The sequence below is a fragment of the Oryctolagus cuniculus genome, chromosome 4 (assembly GCF_964237555.1).
Source record: "Oryctolagus cuniculus chromosome 4, mOryCun1.1, whole genome shotgun sequence".
Classification (NCBI taxonomy): Eukaryota; Metazoa; Chordata; class Mammalia; order Lagomorpha; family Leporidae; genus Oryctolagus; species Oryctolagus cuniculus.
The window spans coordinates 37084186-37099215 of NC_091435.1; the positions used below are offsets into that span (position 1 = coordinate 37084186).

The window sequence follows — 15030 nt, forward strand, 5'->3', positions numbered from 1 at the left end:
AAAATTATGCATTAATTTCTAAGATGTATCTCTTCTGACCTCATAAAGTTGTTTATAGTAATGAATAACTTCAAAGCACCAATTGTTGTTATAATAGCCTGCTGATTAATCAAACACAGTTAAAATCTCCATCTACAGTCATTCTTTTCCAAGAAGCAATATGAAGAATTGACAATCTGGACACACATTTTTCCCAGTTGGCATAAATGATTAATATTTCCTAGCATCTTAAGATACTGAAATTCTATGGTAAACATGTAGAATAGTAGAATAAAGTGGGGCATAGAGTCAGTCCACTTGCTTCAAAATTTGACAACCTTATTTCCCTTGGAGACCTCAGACTACATTCTGATGATTTCCATCAAATTTTTCTTCTTATTAAAACTGACAGGGAATATTGCTAATTTCCTAGGGCTGCCATAGAACCCAATGAGTTAATCTGTTTAAGCACCTGGAAATTATGTATTAACTCAATAAACAAATAAGGCTGAAATCAATGTGAAAATTATAAAGGATATATACAGACTTTTGCTTTAGTGATCTTTTAAATATTTTCTTCTTGCTGTTTAAATAGAGTAAATTTATCTTTTATAAACTCTCATCAGAAGCAAAATGATGTAAAGAACATGTAATGATATAATTTTAGGCAACATTAATACTTGTCAGTCTTTGGGCCTTGGATATCTAACAACTTTGTGTCTGAGAGAGCTGACACAGATTTACTCCAACTGTCTAATGATGGAAAAAGTAGCACAATGGCTAAAGCATCTAGTTCACTTTCTGTAGAGTTCTAATCTTTTGAGGATATTAACAGTTTAAAGTCATGAAAAAATATTTCATAAAAACTTTACAAGTACATAAAAAGTTTTTCATTTTTGACAGTGCTATAAAACACAAAGTTGCCTATTTGCAAAAGCGAGGTCATATTATAATTGATAGCATCATATGCACAAAAAAGTCCCGAATGCCCCAAATGTCAGGCTAGTTGGTTGTGCTTAACATAATGACCTGCTTCCCCGTTTCTCAAATGTTCACTCTTGGTCAGCTGCAAAGCAAAATGTAAATGACTGAACCCAGCTCATTAATGATAGCATGGCTACACATGGTATTCCATGTTTATTTGACAGCTTTTTAAAATCTGTCCTATCAAACTGCTAAAACTCATATGACTGCTTTCTGTTTTCTTTCCCTCCTCTGCTTCATTTAAAATGAGTAATCGTTTTAGGAATTGTTATTCTTTGTGCTAAGAATGTCTTCCATTTCGTAAATGCCTAAACCTGATTAATAATGTTTCCTTTTAGAGTTCTATGTAAATGCCATGTTAAATTTTATTTTTTTAATCTCTTTAATCAGAAACAAGGGAATTAGCCAGCTGTTTGGAACTCATGTTAAGACATAATTAAACATCTGATTGAATTTCTTTGCATATCAAATAGCAGAGGCTAGAGTTTGTACACAGGACAGACCACATTTATTAGAATACAAAGAACCCTACCTGGATGACAATGGTGGGATGGTGGTGAGAGGTTTGCTCCTGTACCTGTGATAATTTCCCCACAAAATGGAGTCCTATAGGTGGCACATAGTTTGGTATAACATGCAAATTGTGGCAATCAAATTCCTTAGAAACTGAAATGTATTTTTTATACTTGATTATTAGGGTGTTTTCTATAGTTCAATCTTCTTAAACTAATATTGCATATTTAACAAGATATTTAAAAATATTTAGGAAATATTACAAAATGGAATTATCAGATTGTTTCTGGAACATGGATTAATACTTCCTGCATTTCAGGGTAGATGAAGAAACATGCAAATAAACATTATTCGGAAATAATTTTAAGCTATTATACATACACACATGAGTTGTTTTAGGAATGATATGTAGTACATATTTTAAAGACTTTTAAATGAATAGGTTATATCCAGAATAATTATGGAATGGTTTAATATGACTTTAGTTCTTTTGCTATACAACTATGCCTAATATTACTGGCATTTTGAAGTAAATATGAGTTTTTTTAAAAGGCACATGTTATAAAATGAAAATAGAATTTTCATCTTAATATTATTATAGTACTAACATTAAATCTTTGCTTATCTGACATTGTGCTTTGAAATGTCATGGCTATTTATCTAAATCCTTGCAATTTAGAAAAAAATAAAATGAAACTTAAATCTATGAGTTTTACATTAGGATCTGCATAGTGGATCATATGATGGATTCTTCTCTTCCAATAGCACATAGTAGACAATTTTTCATGCTTAAGAAGAAGATAAAATCCTCCATAATACATATGCCCAATCGTGCAGTGAAATTTTATTTCCTGAACCTCTTTGGCATAAAAAGTGTCCATTAATCACTATGTTGATTTTATGATGTAGACTATCACCTAAAGGAATTCTGCAATGATCCAAAGATTAATTTTACATGTGGCACCAACTTGAACTTGAATTTGGACTTTGAAACTTGTAATAATTCTTTCATTAATATGATCATTTTTCATAATTCCTTGGAGGTTACTATAATTCTAGTACCTGAGTCAACATTGTTTGATAAGCCGCAGAGATGCTTTTTTGCAGGGAACTGAAATTTGGCAGATTTTACCAAGATTTTTCAAAATCTCATATGACACCAGTAGATAAGGTTACTAAACCATATCAGTTTAAAAAGTCCTTGTCTTACATTTGCATCCTATAAGATCATAGAATCAAGAGTTCAGCAGTATTCTGCAACATTTTCAAAAACTGATTACATCTGTAGCTCTAAATTTATAGTGTAATACAGGCTTACTGACTTTAAGTTTGAAAGGTTGTCCAAAGACTCTCAGGTTGGTTTAGTTGATGTAATACACATAGTACTGAATTCCTTCCTTTTCCTTTTCCTTTTCCTTTTCTCCTTCCTTCCTTCCTTCCTTCCTTCCTTCCTTCCTTCCTTCCTTCCTTCCTTCCTTCCTTTCTCTCTTTTGAAAGGCAGTTACAGCTAGATAAAGTGAGAGAAGAGGGGAGAGACAGAATGAATAATGAATGAATGAATGAATGAATGAATCTCCTATCTACTGGTTCACTCCCCAAATGGCAGCAATGGCTGGGGCTGGGCCAGGCCAATACCAGGGACTGGGAGCTTCTTATAGGTCTCAAATGTGGTGGCATGGGCTCAAATACTTCAGATATTTTCTGCTGTTTCCCCAGTCACATTAGCAGAGAGCTAGAGTGGAAGTGAGCAGCTGGAACCTTAGCCAGCACCCTACGGAATGCTGAAGTTACAGGTGGTAGCTTAATTCATTGGATCACAATGCCAGCCCCCTTGTTTAGTTTTATAAGTTATATTCAAACTACCCTGAAGATGAATGTTTTTCATGGTCCTTGGTCTCTTTCAACTTCTCTGGTAATGTAGTTGTATCCAATTTTCTTTTATTTTTAATATCATCTCCAAGCCTTACAAATGGGATAAGTGTGTGTGGCATGACATTTAGTATATCCATGTAATATCACTACTCTACTTCCTCTAGTCCTTCAAAAAAAAAAAATAAAGAAAATGTAAGTTTATGGGCTAAGCTACTTTGCCTTGGTCTTTGTCCAGGTTACCCTAGAAAGACTGAGGGTCAACAAAAAGTCCTGTATACTGACAAGCTGTATGCTACTGAACTTTGTAGTTGTGCTGCACTGTAGATTTCAGTAATATTGAAGAACTGTAGCTACTTTAGATTATGGGGACTCAAGTACACATGGACACCAGCCTAAATAACTCAGCTGAAGTCAGCTGGGGGTAGGAGACAGCTGAGCTTTCAGGAGGTCTAATGTGATCCTTCTTTCTCAAGTACATAATCTGCAACAATGTGCTAATCTCTGACTACTTCTTGAATATGATTTTACATATGGGTATATACAATTTTAACTGGGTAAATTCATATACATATATATATATGTGTGTATAATATATATATGTTGTGTGAGTATATATATATATATATATATATATTTACCCATGTATTTTTAATGCCTGGGTCTGTTAGTTTGAATCTACTATTGATATTGATATTTATTCCTGTGCACCAGCTAAATATAGAACATACACAAATTTCTCTGGTTCCCTGACTATACACCTGAGACATGTTCACACTATACACTTCAAAATGTTCACAGGAAAATGGAATTAAAAGACAAGTTTAGGGGCTTCACTGTGGTGTACCAGGTACAGCCACTGCCGGCAATGTCAACGGAGTACCTACTCTTCTGGTTTCGATCCAGCTCCCTGCTAACGTGCCTGGGAAAGCAGCAGAGGATCAGCCAGGTCTCTGGGCATCTGCATCCATGTGGAAAGCCCAGAAGCTCCTGGCTCCTGGCTTCGGATCAGCCCAGCTCTGGCTGTTGAGGCCCACACCCCCGCCCCCGCCCTCTCCCTCCCCCTCACCTCTCCCTCCCCTTCTCCTTCTCCTTCTCCATCTCCCTCTAACTCTCCCCTCTCTCTAACTCTGCCTTACAAATAAACAAATAAATCTTTAAAAAGATGTTTGTTTTGTGCACAGAAATTTGAAATCTAGCAGTTTTTTTTTTTTACTATGTGCATTTTCCATGAAGCTTTATTAAAGAAGAACCCTTAGATGCATGATTTTCAAAATTTTCTGTGCCAAAATAAACCTATCTTGAATTCTACTTTCCACAACCTTTTTAAAAGCTCTCTCACACACACATAGACACACACATTTGTGTATTGTTTGTGTGTGTATATATATATGTATAATATAAAAATTTAGAAAACTAAGTAGAATATATAATAAAAAGTTACTATACATTACTCAAGTATCTACCCATAATCCAATCTATCATTCGATTGGGGAGGGACCAGGACTGGTGGTAGGGACACTAACAAGTTACTCTGTTTAATGAACAATACCAGCATTTCTGTATCCTAATATCTACCTGATATGCTTTTTACATTTCAGTTCTTTATGGTCAGGAGATCCCTCTGTCCAAATGTCACTTTTCCTTTCTTTGAAAAGTATGACCAGTAAACAAATTTTCTTTTTTAACCTGTTCTCATGGCATTTTAAATGTTATTGACTTATCTGTTTTTCAAAAGATTTGTTTATTTATTTATTTATTTATTTATTTATTTATTTCACAGGCAGCATTACTCCCCAGATATCTGCGGCAAGGACTACGCCGGGCACAGGCCAGGAGCCAGAAGCTTCATTTGGGTTTCTCACATGGGTGGCAGTGCCCAAGTACTTGGGCCATCTTCCACTGCTTTTCCAGGTCATTCCCGGGGAGCTAGATTAGAAGTAGAGCAGCTGGGACTCCAACCAGCACTCACATGGGATGCCAGCTTTGCAGGCAGTGGCTTCACCCACTATGACAGAGCACTGGCTCCTCCTCCTCATCTCTTAAATTGTACTTTGTGAGCTCTGAACTTTGTCTTATCTTTTTAATTTTTTATCTCCTATTTATAAATTACTTTGAGTGTTCCAAAGAGTTTGAATGGATACTACTACAAATCTTCAATAGATATTAATTATTACATTTTAAAATATAATTTATCTAAAAATTCCTCCCACTTTTCTTTAGATCTAAATGGAAGGGACAAAATCCTATTGAATAGATGTATGGTAAGTAATGTTACTAGTTTCATCTCAACATCCTGGTGAAATAACATTTTGAGGCTGTAATGCCGTAGTGCTAATAACACTATGTAGGTAAACATGCACATTTTATCTCACTTTAAATAAAAGTCTATGCCTGGAAGTCATACTAAACATAAAATCTGCATCAGCAAACAGTAACTACAAATTCCAATCCTGTTAATCCACAAACATATACCCACATTTCACTACCTGGTTCACAGTATTATTCAATTCCCTTTATAATTCAAGTAAAGTGATAGGTCATTTGAAGTAACTGATTTGACCTTGTTTCTGCTACTTAATTTGGATTGAAATTACCCAAAACAACCAATGTTTCAACACTGCATTAACATGCTTCCCTATGCAGTAGTGTCTTTGGCACAGAACAGAAGTAGAAAATCAGAGGGCTTCAGTGAAGGTGGATAAGAATGGGGTGGGGGACATTCCTCCACATTCCTGAGAATGACAATATTCCTTTAAACAATGGAAAATGGCTACAGTGGAATACATGCATGTAAAAGAGGTTTCCCTTCATCATAAAACTTATAGAATTTAAAAAGTTAACTTCAAATGCCCACCAAAATAATTTGCTAAAATCTGTCAGCTTTCTGGTACCCCCAGAAATTTCAGTTGGCATCTTCTGCATAAAAATGTATCTTTATGCATGACTTCCTAAGATAATAAGATAGCAATTTAAACATTAAACTTAAAATAGATGAGCTTTCTGAAAAAATAATTTAATCAAATCATGATGATCTCAGTGGTTGAATATCTTAACTGTATTTTAATTATAATAAAATTACTACATGTATTAACTAAGTCATCCACTCTAATTTTATATAATTCCCTATTAAGTTAAAAATAGATCATCTACTGGTGATAATATTTTTCCACGGACATTGAGGCAGACTCAGAATTACATTGATTTTCATCTATATAGGATTGTCAGTGGCAATTAACAGGATTTACTGTTAAAGTGCCTAGATATCATATATTTTAATTCTCTGCTTCAGTGAATGAGTTTGTACTATTAAATTTGCTCAAAAAATTCATTTAATTTGAAAGTCTAAATATTTCCAGACTTTCAGGTTTTACTCTCTTTTACACAGTGTACCCTATTTGTAATTTGCGTTGCCAGCTTATAAAACTGTGACAAGAAAAAAAAAGTCTAATTGTAATTTTTTTTTTATTGGTAAAGTTGTATCTATTTATGTATTTCAGGGAGAGAGGGAGAGGGAGAGAGAGAGCTCCCTCCACTTGTTTATCTCCCAAATGACTACTGACCGTCCTAGGCTAGGCTGAAGCCAGGAGCCAGGAACTCCCTCCTGGCCTCCCACATGGAATCACAGTGGCCTAAGTGCCTTCCACAGCACATTAACGGGAAGCTAGACTGGAAGCAAAATAGCAGGGACCTCAACTGGCTCTCCGATTTCAGATGGCAGTTTTGTGCGCAGCGCCGTGACACACTTTGTGAAAATGCCAGTCCTAATTGTGCTTTCTGAAGAAAGCTGTCTCAGGAATGAACTAGAAAAACAGTGGTGCATTTCATTTGTAAAGCCAACTTTAGTTGATAAGTATCAACAGAAATTTTTTTCAAGGTTCACACACATTTTAGGATATAATACATGTTTAGAGGTTTTATAGATTATTATTTTAAAAATAAGTCACATTGATCATAATCATGCAAGATTTTGACTTAAAAATGAACACATTCCTGGAAATTATGGCGGTCTCATTTACTTCTCTCAAAATTTCTATTGTTTGAATGTGATGGAAGAGGTAACTGAGATGTAAGTTACTGAATCCTTAATCATAGAAGTAAGCTGTGGTGTCAAGAGACATATGTGGTTGTAATTCCATGGCGTACTTTCTTCACTGTTTTGCCTCGACAGTTACACAGGTGTGTTACACTTCATGATAGTTCTATCCGCCAAATCATCAACCTCTATCACCCTTTAATATATCAATATACTTTAATAAAAATCCTCAAGCACAATGAAATTTTACAGAAGTATGTCACATTTAATTTTAAAGTAAAACAATTCATAATAGATTACATATGAAAATAGCATATAATGGGATTTATGGGGGTAGCATTGTGCCATAATGGGTTAAGCTGCCTCCTGTGATGCCCACGTCCTAAATGGGCACTGGCTTTTGTCCTGACTGCTCCTCTCTCGATCCAGCTCCCTGCTATTGACGTGGGAAAGCAGAGAAGGATGGCCCTAGTGCTTGGGTCCCTGCACCCACACAAGAGACCCAAATGAAGCTCTTGGTTTCTGGTTTTGGCTGGCTCATCCCTGGCCATTGCAGCCATTTGGGGAGTGAACCAGCAGATAGAGAACCCCTCTCCCTCTCCCTCTCCCTCTCCCTTTCCCTCTCCCTCTCCCTCTCCCTCTCCCCTGCCCCCACCCTTGGCCCCAAGACTTTGCCTTTCAATAAGAAAGAAAGAAAGAAAGAAAGAAAGAGAGAGAGAGAGAGAGAGAGAAATCTAAAACCAAATGACATTTAAAAGATTTTGATACTTATTTAATTAAAATACCAATCTCACTATATGTTTATTTTATACATGGAACTGAATAATTTGTCTAGGTGTCTTGAGAACACATTTGTTTAACACACATAGGTGGGAGAAGAGTTATGCATTAGCTGTCATCTTCCCAAAAAATTATAAACTATAGAACATGCTTAGAATCTCCTTAAAAATATTTTTCTAAGGGAAAAAATACACCAGTGTGGATGTAAATGACTAAGCAATCATAGAGAAAGATATTTCAGATTTATTGTTTCAAGGTTTTAAGTTTAGTCTGAGAAATCAACATTTCTCTTGTTCTGCATAATCTAAAGCCATAAGCCAGACACAGTATTTCTTTTAAGAAGATTTGTGTTCCCTGACAATGGAGTATCCAATTACTATGTGGTATCCCCTGCCCTTCATTGCCTGGGAGAAGAAAATTGGTAAAGAGATAGTGCATCACGAGAGAGCACAATTGAAAGAAAGTATAGTGCAAAACCATTGGTTTTACCTGTTAAGTGGATTATCCAAGCTGCATATAAAATTTTCTCATATTTTCAAGTTGTCACAAGATTGATTTATGATTAAGGCTGGGTGAATAGTTCAGAATAATAAATCTGAACTTAATCCATACAAAAGCATACATATATATTTTTCCCCCAACAGAGAAGCATGCCCTTTTTATTACCTGTTTTCTGATCTGACTTGTAAAATCCTTAATTCTAAATGACGTACAATTCAAAAAGAGAACTCATCTAGCTCTTATTCTATTCCTTTGAGCCCCCCCACCCCCCATGAGATTTTCTAAATGCATTTGTGGAAGTAGATTCTTGGATTCAGGGTAGTCATGTGTATGCAAGTGCATGGTGTATTTGACAGTTCATCACCTTGTCCCTCTCTATGTTTGTTGTCTTTGCTTTTAAGCTTGATGGAGGCAGTACTAAGCAAAAAGGTATAGATTAAAAGAAAAAATGAGTAATGATTCCATAAAGCATGGTAATTTCACCCTATGAAAGTGACACTCTGGGGTACAGACAGCTTTGAAGGATTTTTAATACCATACAGGGCAGTATTCAACCAGATTTTCATTAGACTTAAGCAACTGCTGATAAAAACAAAAGCATTAATAGTAATTCTAAAGAATAAATGGATTAGTTTTATTCATAATATATGATATTTTTTCTTGCCTATTTACAGATAATTTAAGTGAATAAAATATATCATTAGAGTCTCTTTCAGAGCCATTAAATTAGATTAATATAGATGGATTTCTAGGTATGATATTTTATGTCTCATGTTGTGGTTTTAATTTATATAATAGCTTTTTATGTTTTCAGATGTTAGATTATTTCAATCTACATAAAATTCAATATATAGAGTAACAATTTATTATTCAATTCATGATTACAAAGACTTGAACTTCAGACTACTTTTAACCTTTAAGTACAAATCAATTTATCTTTTAAACTTATTTGAAATTAATTACTTAGATTATGTGTTTTCAAATAACAAAATATTCTACTTGAATGTCATTACAGATTCTAATATCACTATAATGATCAATACACTCACATATTTTAATACCTATCCTTGGAAACTTCTGATATATATCACCTATACTGGGTAGAACTGATAGGCTAAAGGTTTATATTTCCGATTAAGAAAACAATATGATTTCAAACTAACTGAAATTTACTTTAATATATATATATATATGTAATTTAATTTGATTGAAAGATAGAGAGAAAATGCTCATAGCACTCAGAGCTAGGCTATGCAAAAGCCTGCAGTCTGGAACTCATTCCAGGTCTTCCATGTGTGTGGCAGGGGCACAGCTACTTGAGTCACTGCCTGCTGCCTCCTAGGGTGTTTATTAGCAGGAAGCTGGTGTGGGACCAGGGCTTGAACTCAAGCACTCCAATATGTGATACAGACATCCCAAGTTATTAATCACTCCATAAAATTCCTACTTCAAATTTGCTGAAATTTAAATTTAACATATACGTGTGTGTGTGTGTGTGTGTGTGTGTACTATTGTAAATTCCATTTTCATGGTCATAAACCACACATCCAGATGGTATCCATGTTAAGTAGGAATCATGACCTAAATGCAGAGATCTGGACTTTGTACTGCTAATTATCATGAACTTCAAGTTTCTTTTCACCTCTAAAAAGAAAAAATGTCTGCAAAATTGCTTTTTGAAACACACAGAAACAAGATGAGAATGAGATAATATATGTTTATGCATCTTCTACTCTCAAAGACACTGATGATGATGTCTTAAAATTGGTATTTAATATCCTTTGTAACTTAAATATGTACTTATATAGCACCACTGTATTAATGGATAGATTAAATCACATATGATAAATGATGAGCTTGAGGCCAGAAAAATAAAACTACAGAGTTCTAAGGAAATTGTTTGTGGATACTTCACAAATCACTGCTACCTCATTAAAGGCAAAGGTAACTGAAAATATATGCATAAGAAGAAAACTACATCAAATAAAATCATCAAGTCCTGAAAACATATTCATGTACTTTCCGATCTGTACACTGCCTTCTTAAGTAAACTGTGGGAGAATAACATTTCCCAGGCACTCACAAGCAAAAGGCCTGTAAGGTACAGACACTAAGTTCATGGCAACTGAACTCCAACATGGCCCTCCTTGCTAACCCTGGTAAAAGATGTCCCAACACCACAGACAGGTAATGGGCTACAGAGCCACATAACAGTAGCATCAACCCCAATTTAGCCACCTATGGGCTGTGTGACTTGTGTGACTTAATCTTCTCTAATTTCTTCTTCTGTAATATAGAAGTTTTATCATGGGACACTGTCCTAATGAATGTTAAGCCTAAAATTTTGAATTACTCAGTAACTGATGACTATTCTTAACAGTGTTCCATTGGTAAAGGGTACAGCAGTAGATAGGCCTGGGCTATGAAATTGTAAGACTTGAAATGGTTAGGGATTTTTTTTTAATACTAGAAATTATACTAGTATGGTTACCAATCATACTAGTATGGTTAAGTTGTTTGTATATTTTATGTTTGCTTTTAGAAAAGATTTGAAGTCACTAAGCTCAATTAGAGTCTCATACTAAGTCCTGAACAATGGCTTAGTTGAGCAGCCAAGAAGTAATGAGAGTTAAGCACATAGCAGGACCATTCTAGGGTTATACATGGTGAAAGAATTCAGTATTTCTCTAGAAAGAAAAAAATTCATTTTTGTTAAAATAAATACTAGTCATGCTTTGTCATAGGAAAACACTTTGGTGGCTAACATCTGTGTGGTTTCAGGACTGACAGTCATTACCGCACATTTTATTCTCCACTTTTGGCAGAAAGATAGATATGATTAAATCTTGCTGGTAATGAGCACTTTTCTTTGAAAGCAAGTTCTAGGACATTCACTATAGCCCATGTCCATTCAACATTATGTGCCCACTCCATGGACAGGCCATTACCACCATGGGTTATTTAATGATGGCTCCAGTCATCCAGTCTGGTCATGCCTGGCATGTGCTATTTAGAACAGTTATGTTTAGAAACACTCATCAAGGAAAATTAACACAGAAAAGTGCTGAATCTTGAACATATTCACTAAACTATAATCTTTGCAAGACTACATTATATACTATAGAAACTAATACATCTATTATGACCATAAACAAAAGTTGTTTACTTTAGAGTTGAAGCATCACTATGTTCTTAAATCTGTATATATGAAATGCATGAAACTTTCATAACTTAAATAAGATTTAAAATAAAGAAATAAAGAGACACAGTTAGTTAATTATGGAAGGTACCAATATTAATTTAAAAGAAGTGAAGCAATCAGGGATGGTAGCATTTACCCTGGATTTGGAGGAGTTTGTAAAGGTTACAGAAACATGTGGAGCAAAATGAGAACTAAGGTTTTTGAACACAGATCTAGGTCCTTCCACAGGTTTCCACAAAGAATTACTTTTAATTCTAATGTGATTTTAATTTTAATTTGCAGATAATGAAAGAGATTACAAAGTTTTACGATTTTTCCAAGGACATACAATTTAACCTGACTGCAAAGATCATGTTCCTTATTGTATTATTTTTATGCTCAAATAAGTCAAATGTGTTTAGACAGTATTTCAGTGTGGAGATGGATGTATGTGATACTTGTGCAGGCATGACTAGAGGATGGTGTAATCCTTAGTGATTTGGGGGATTCTGGGAATGCTACATAGATATTAATATTTAAATAAAACAGCTTTTCCAGGATGGTGGAGATGCAAGGAAGTTAGAATGTGTCTCATTAACATCTTCTAATAAGTGCTTTAAAATGAAAATGATTTATACCTAATTTATCAACCCAGTACTATACAGATATTAAAACAGCTGTAAAATGCAGCAAAGAGGATTATTAACTTAAAATTCTGGAAGGGGGCCGGTGCTGTGGCATAGCAGGTAAAGATGTCGTCTGCAGTGCCAGCATCCCATATGGGTGCCGGTTCAAGACCTAGCTGTTCCACTTCTGATCCAGCTGTCTGCTATGGCCTGGGATAGCAGTAGAAGATGACCCAAGTCCTTGGGCCCCTGAGCCCATGTGGGAGACCTGGAAGAAACTCCTGACTCCTGGCTTCAGATCAGTGCAGCTCCGGCCATTGCAGCCATATGGGAGTGAACCAGCAGATGGAAGACCTCTCTCTCTCTCTCTCTCTCTCTCTCTCTGACTCTCCTTCTCTTTTTGTGTAACTCTGACATTCAAGTAAATAAATAAATCTTAAAAAAAAAAAAAAAAAAAAGGAAGGCAAATGACCAATGGTGTGATGTTTCTTCTCACCTGCCTTTCCAGTGGAATGGAGCCATCTACAGGAGATGCTCGGCAATTTCACTGATACTGAGGACACGGGGTGACACTGCCATATCAGTGTTTGAGAGTGTTAACAAATAGATTCTAACACCCGTTGTTCCTCTAGGTTGCATTACCAGCAAAATGCCTTAAGAGTAGCCAGCAAGTCACTTCCAAGGAAAGCACTTGTTAGGAGATGGTATCAGATTATTCTCTCACCCAAGGAGAGAAAGAATCCACACCTGACTTCCATTGTGTAAGTCCATGAATCTGTGATGCTGGGAGTGAGACAGTAACAAGGCAGGCATGCCAGTGATCACTTTTTGAAAATCTATTGTCCTTTCATAAAAGTCTTAATTCCTGTGTTGAACAGTTATATACCCACTCTATAATGGGTTTCCCAGGCACCATGATTTATGTCTATCCATGCTAAAGCATGTATACATAGTTTCTCTTGATATATATCTATGTATAGAGATATAGATATATAGTATATATATTTACATATAAATACATACATATATTTACATATAAAACGTGCCATGTTATATATCATAAGCTCCTTGAATGTAATTTTTTTCTTATCTCTGCCCGTTCTTTTCAAGTCTTGAGCATAAATGGTTTTCAGTGAATGTGTAATAAGCTGAAAACAAGCAGGAGCAATGTGCTCCATATTACTTCTCTTGAAATCTTAATTTCTCTCCTCACCAAACATTATGTTTTAACAAACTAATGTTTTTAAATTTGTTAAGAAACAAGAATCCCTTCTAAAGTGCACTTCCCTTGAAGAAAATGATTCTGTCACCAGCGCTAAGTCCACAAAGCTACCTCTTCTCCTACTGACAATGACCCTAGATTGTCTACTAAAGTCTGGAACATGAAGTGATCTGTTTGAGGAGCACTGTGTTCTCTTTGTTCCCTTGCCAGTACTCTCAATCTGCTGAGAGTTTTTTCCACTCAGTGATGGAGGCAGCAAAATCCTGCTGCTGTCTATCAATATCCAAATCTGGGCCCTGCTCTCAGACTAGCAGGAAATTACTCTCAAGAGTACTCTCACTTGGAACTAGAGAATGCACTTCTCACGGGATCTGGCACTGGGATATCTATCTATCTATCTATCTATCTATCTATCTATCTATCTATCTATATCTTATATCATCCTAATAATGTTTCTGCATTCTAGATGGATGTCTTGATGTTACTGCTATTCCATTTTATATATTGAAAATTATCAAAGAGAAAAAGGATCCATTTGAGAAAGTTTCAATTCTTACTAGACTAATATGTCCATAGTTGTACCATAAGCAAGAGTTTATCCTACTATGATCGACGCCATGCTCTTCATCATCCTTTCAGTCCACTTATCGGTGTTGTTCCACTGTAGTCATCTAATTCTACCTAGGCCACCAATTTCTCACACCAAAATTAGTAGTTCAGTCACTTTAAAATAATGATTCTTGGAGTAAGAATCATTGGAACACATAAGAACATTATTTTCAAGGGTTTGACAAAACACAAATAACTTTTAATTAAGAACTTGAATTTGGAAATAGCATGGCAAAATCAGTATGCTTTAAAAGTATCCCATGGGGGGCCAGCGCTGTGGCGTAGCGGGTAAAGTTACTGCCTGCAGTGCTGGCATCCCATATGGGCACTGGTTCGAGTTCTGGCTGCCCCACTTCCAATCTAGCTCCCTGATATGGCAGTGGAAGATAGCCCAAGTCCTTGGGCCCCAGCACCTGTGTGGGAGACCTGGAAGAAGCTCCTGGCTCCTGGCTTCAGATTGGCACAGCTCTGGCCATGGTGGCCAATTGGGGAGTGAAACAGTGGATGGAAGACTTCTCTCTCTCTCTGCCTCTCCTTCTCTCTCTGTGTAGCTCTGACTTTCAAATAAAATAAATAAATCTTTTTTAAAAAAAAAAGGATCTTGTGGAAGTTCATTGTGATGGAGAATTAGTCACAAATACAATGGAGCTAAGAGATAGTTTCTAAACAAGGCATGATGGTTCATCTCAGACAAATGTATTTAGGACATTATCATGGGAGTGAGTGCCTC

General features: G+C 35.7%; 1 protein-coding gene across 2 annotated transcripts in view; it reads right to left on the bottom strand.

The window, feature by feature from the left end:
* The window catches only part of ROBO1 (roundabout guidance receptor 1), a 1215767-nt gene that overhangs the window by 984818 nt on the left and 215919 nt on the right, over positions 1-15030 (bottom strand). The gene's annotated exons all lie outside the window — the stretch shown is intronic.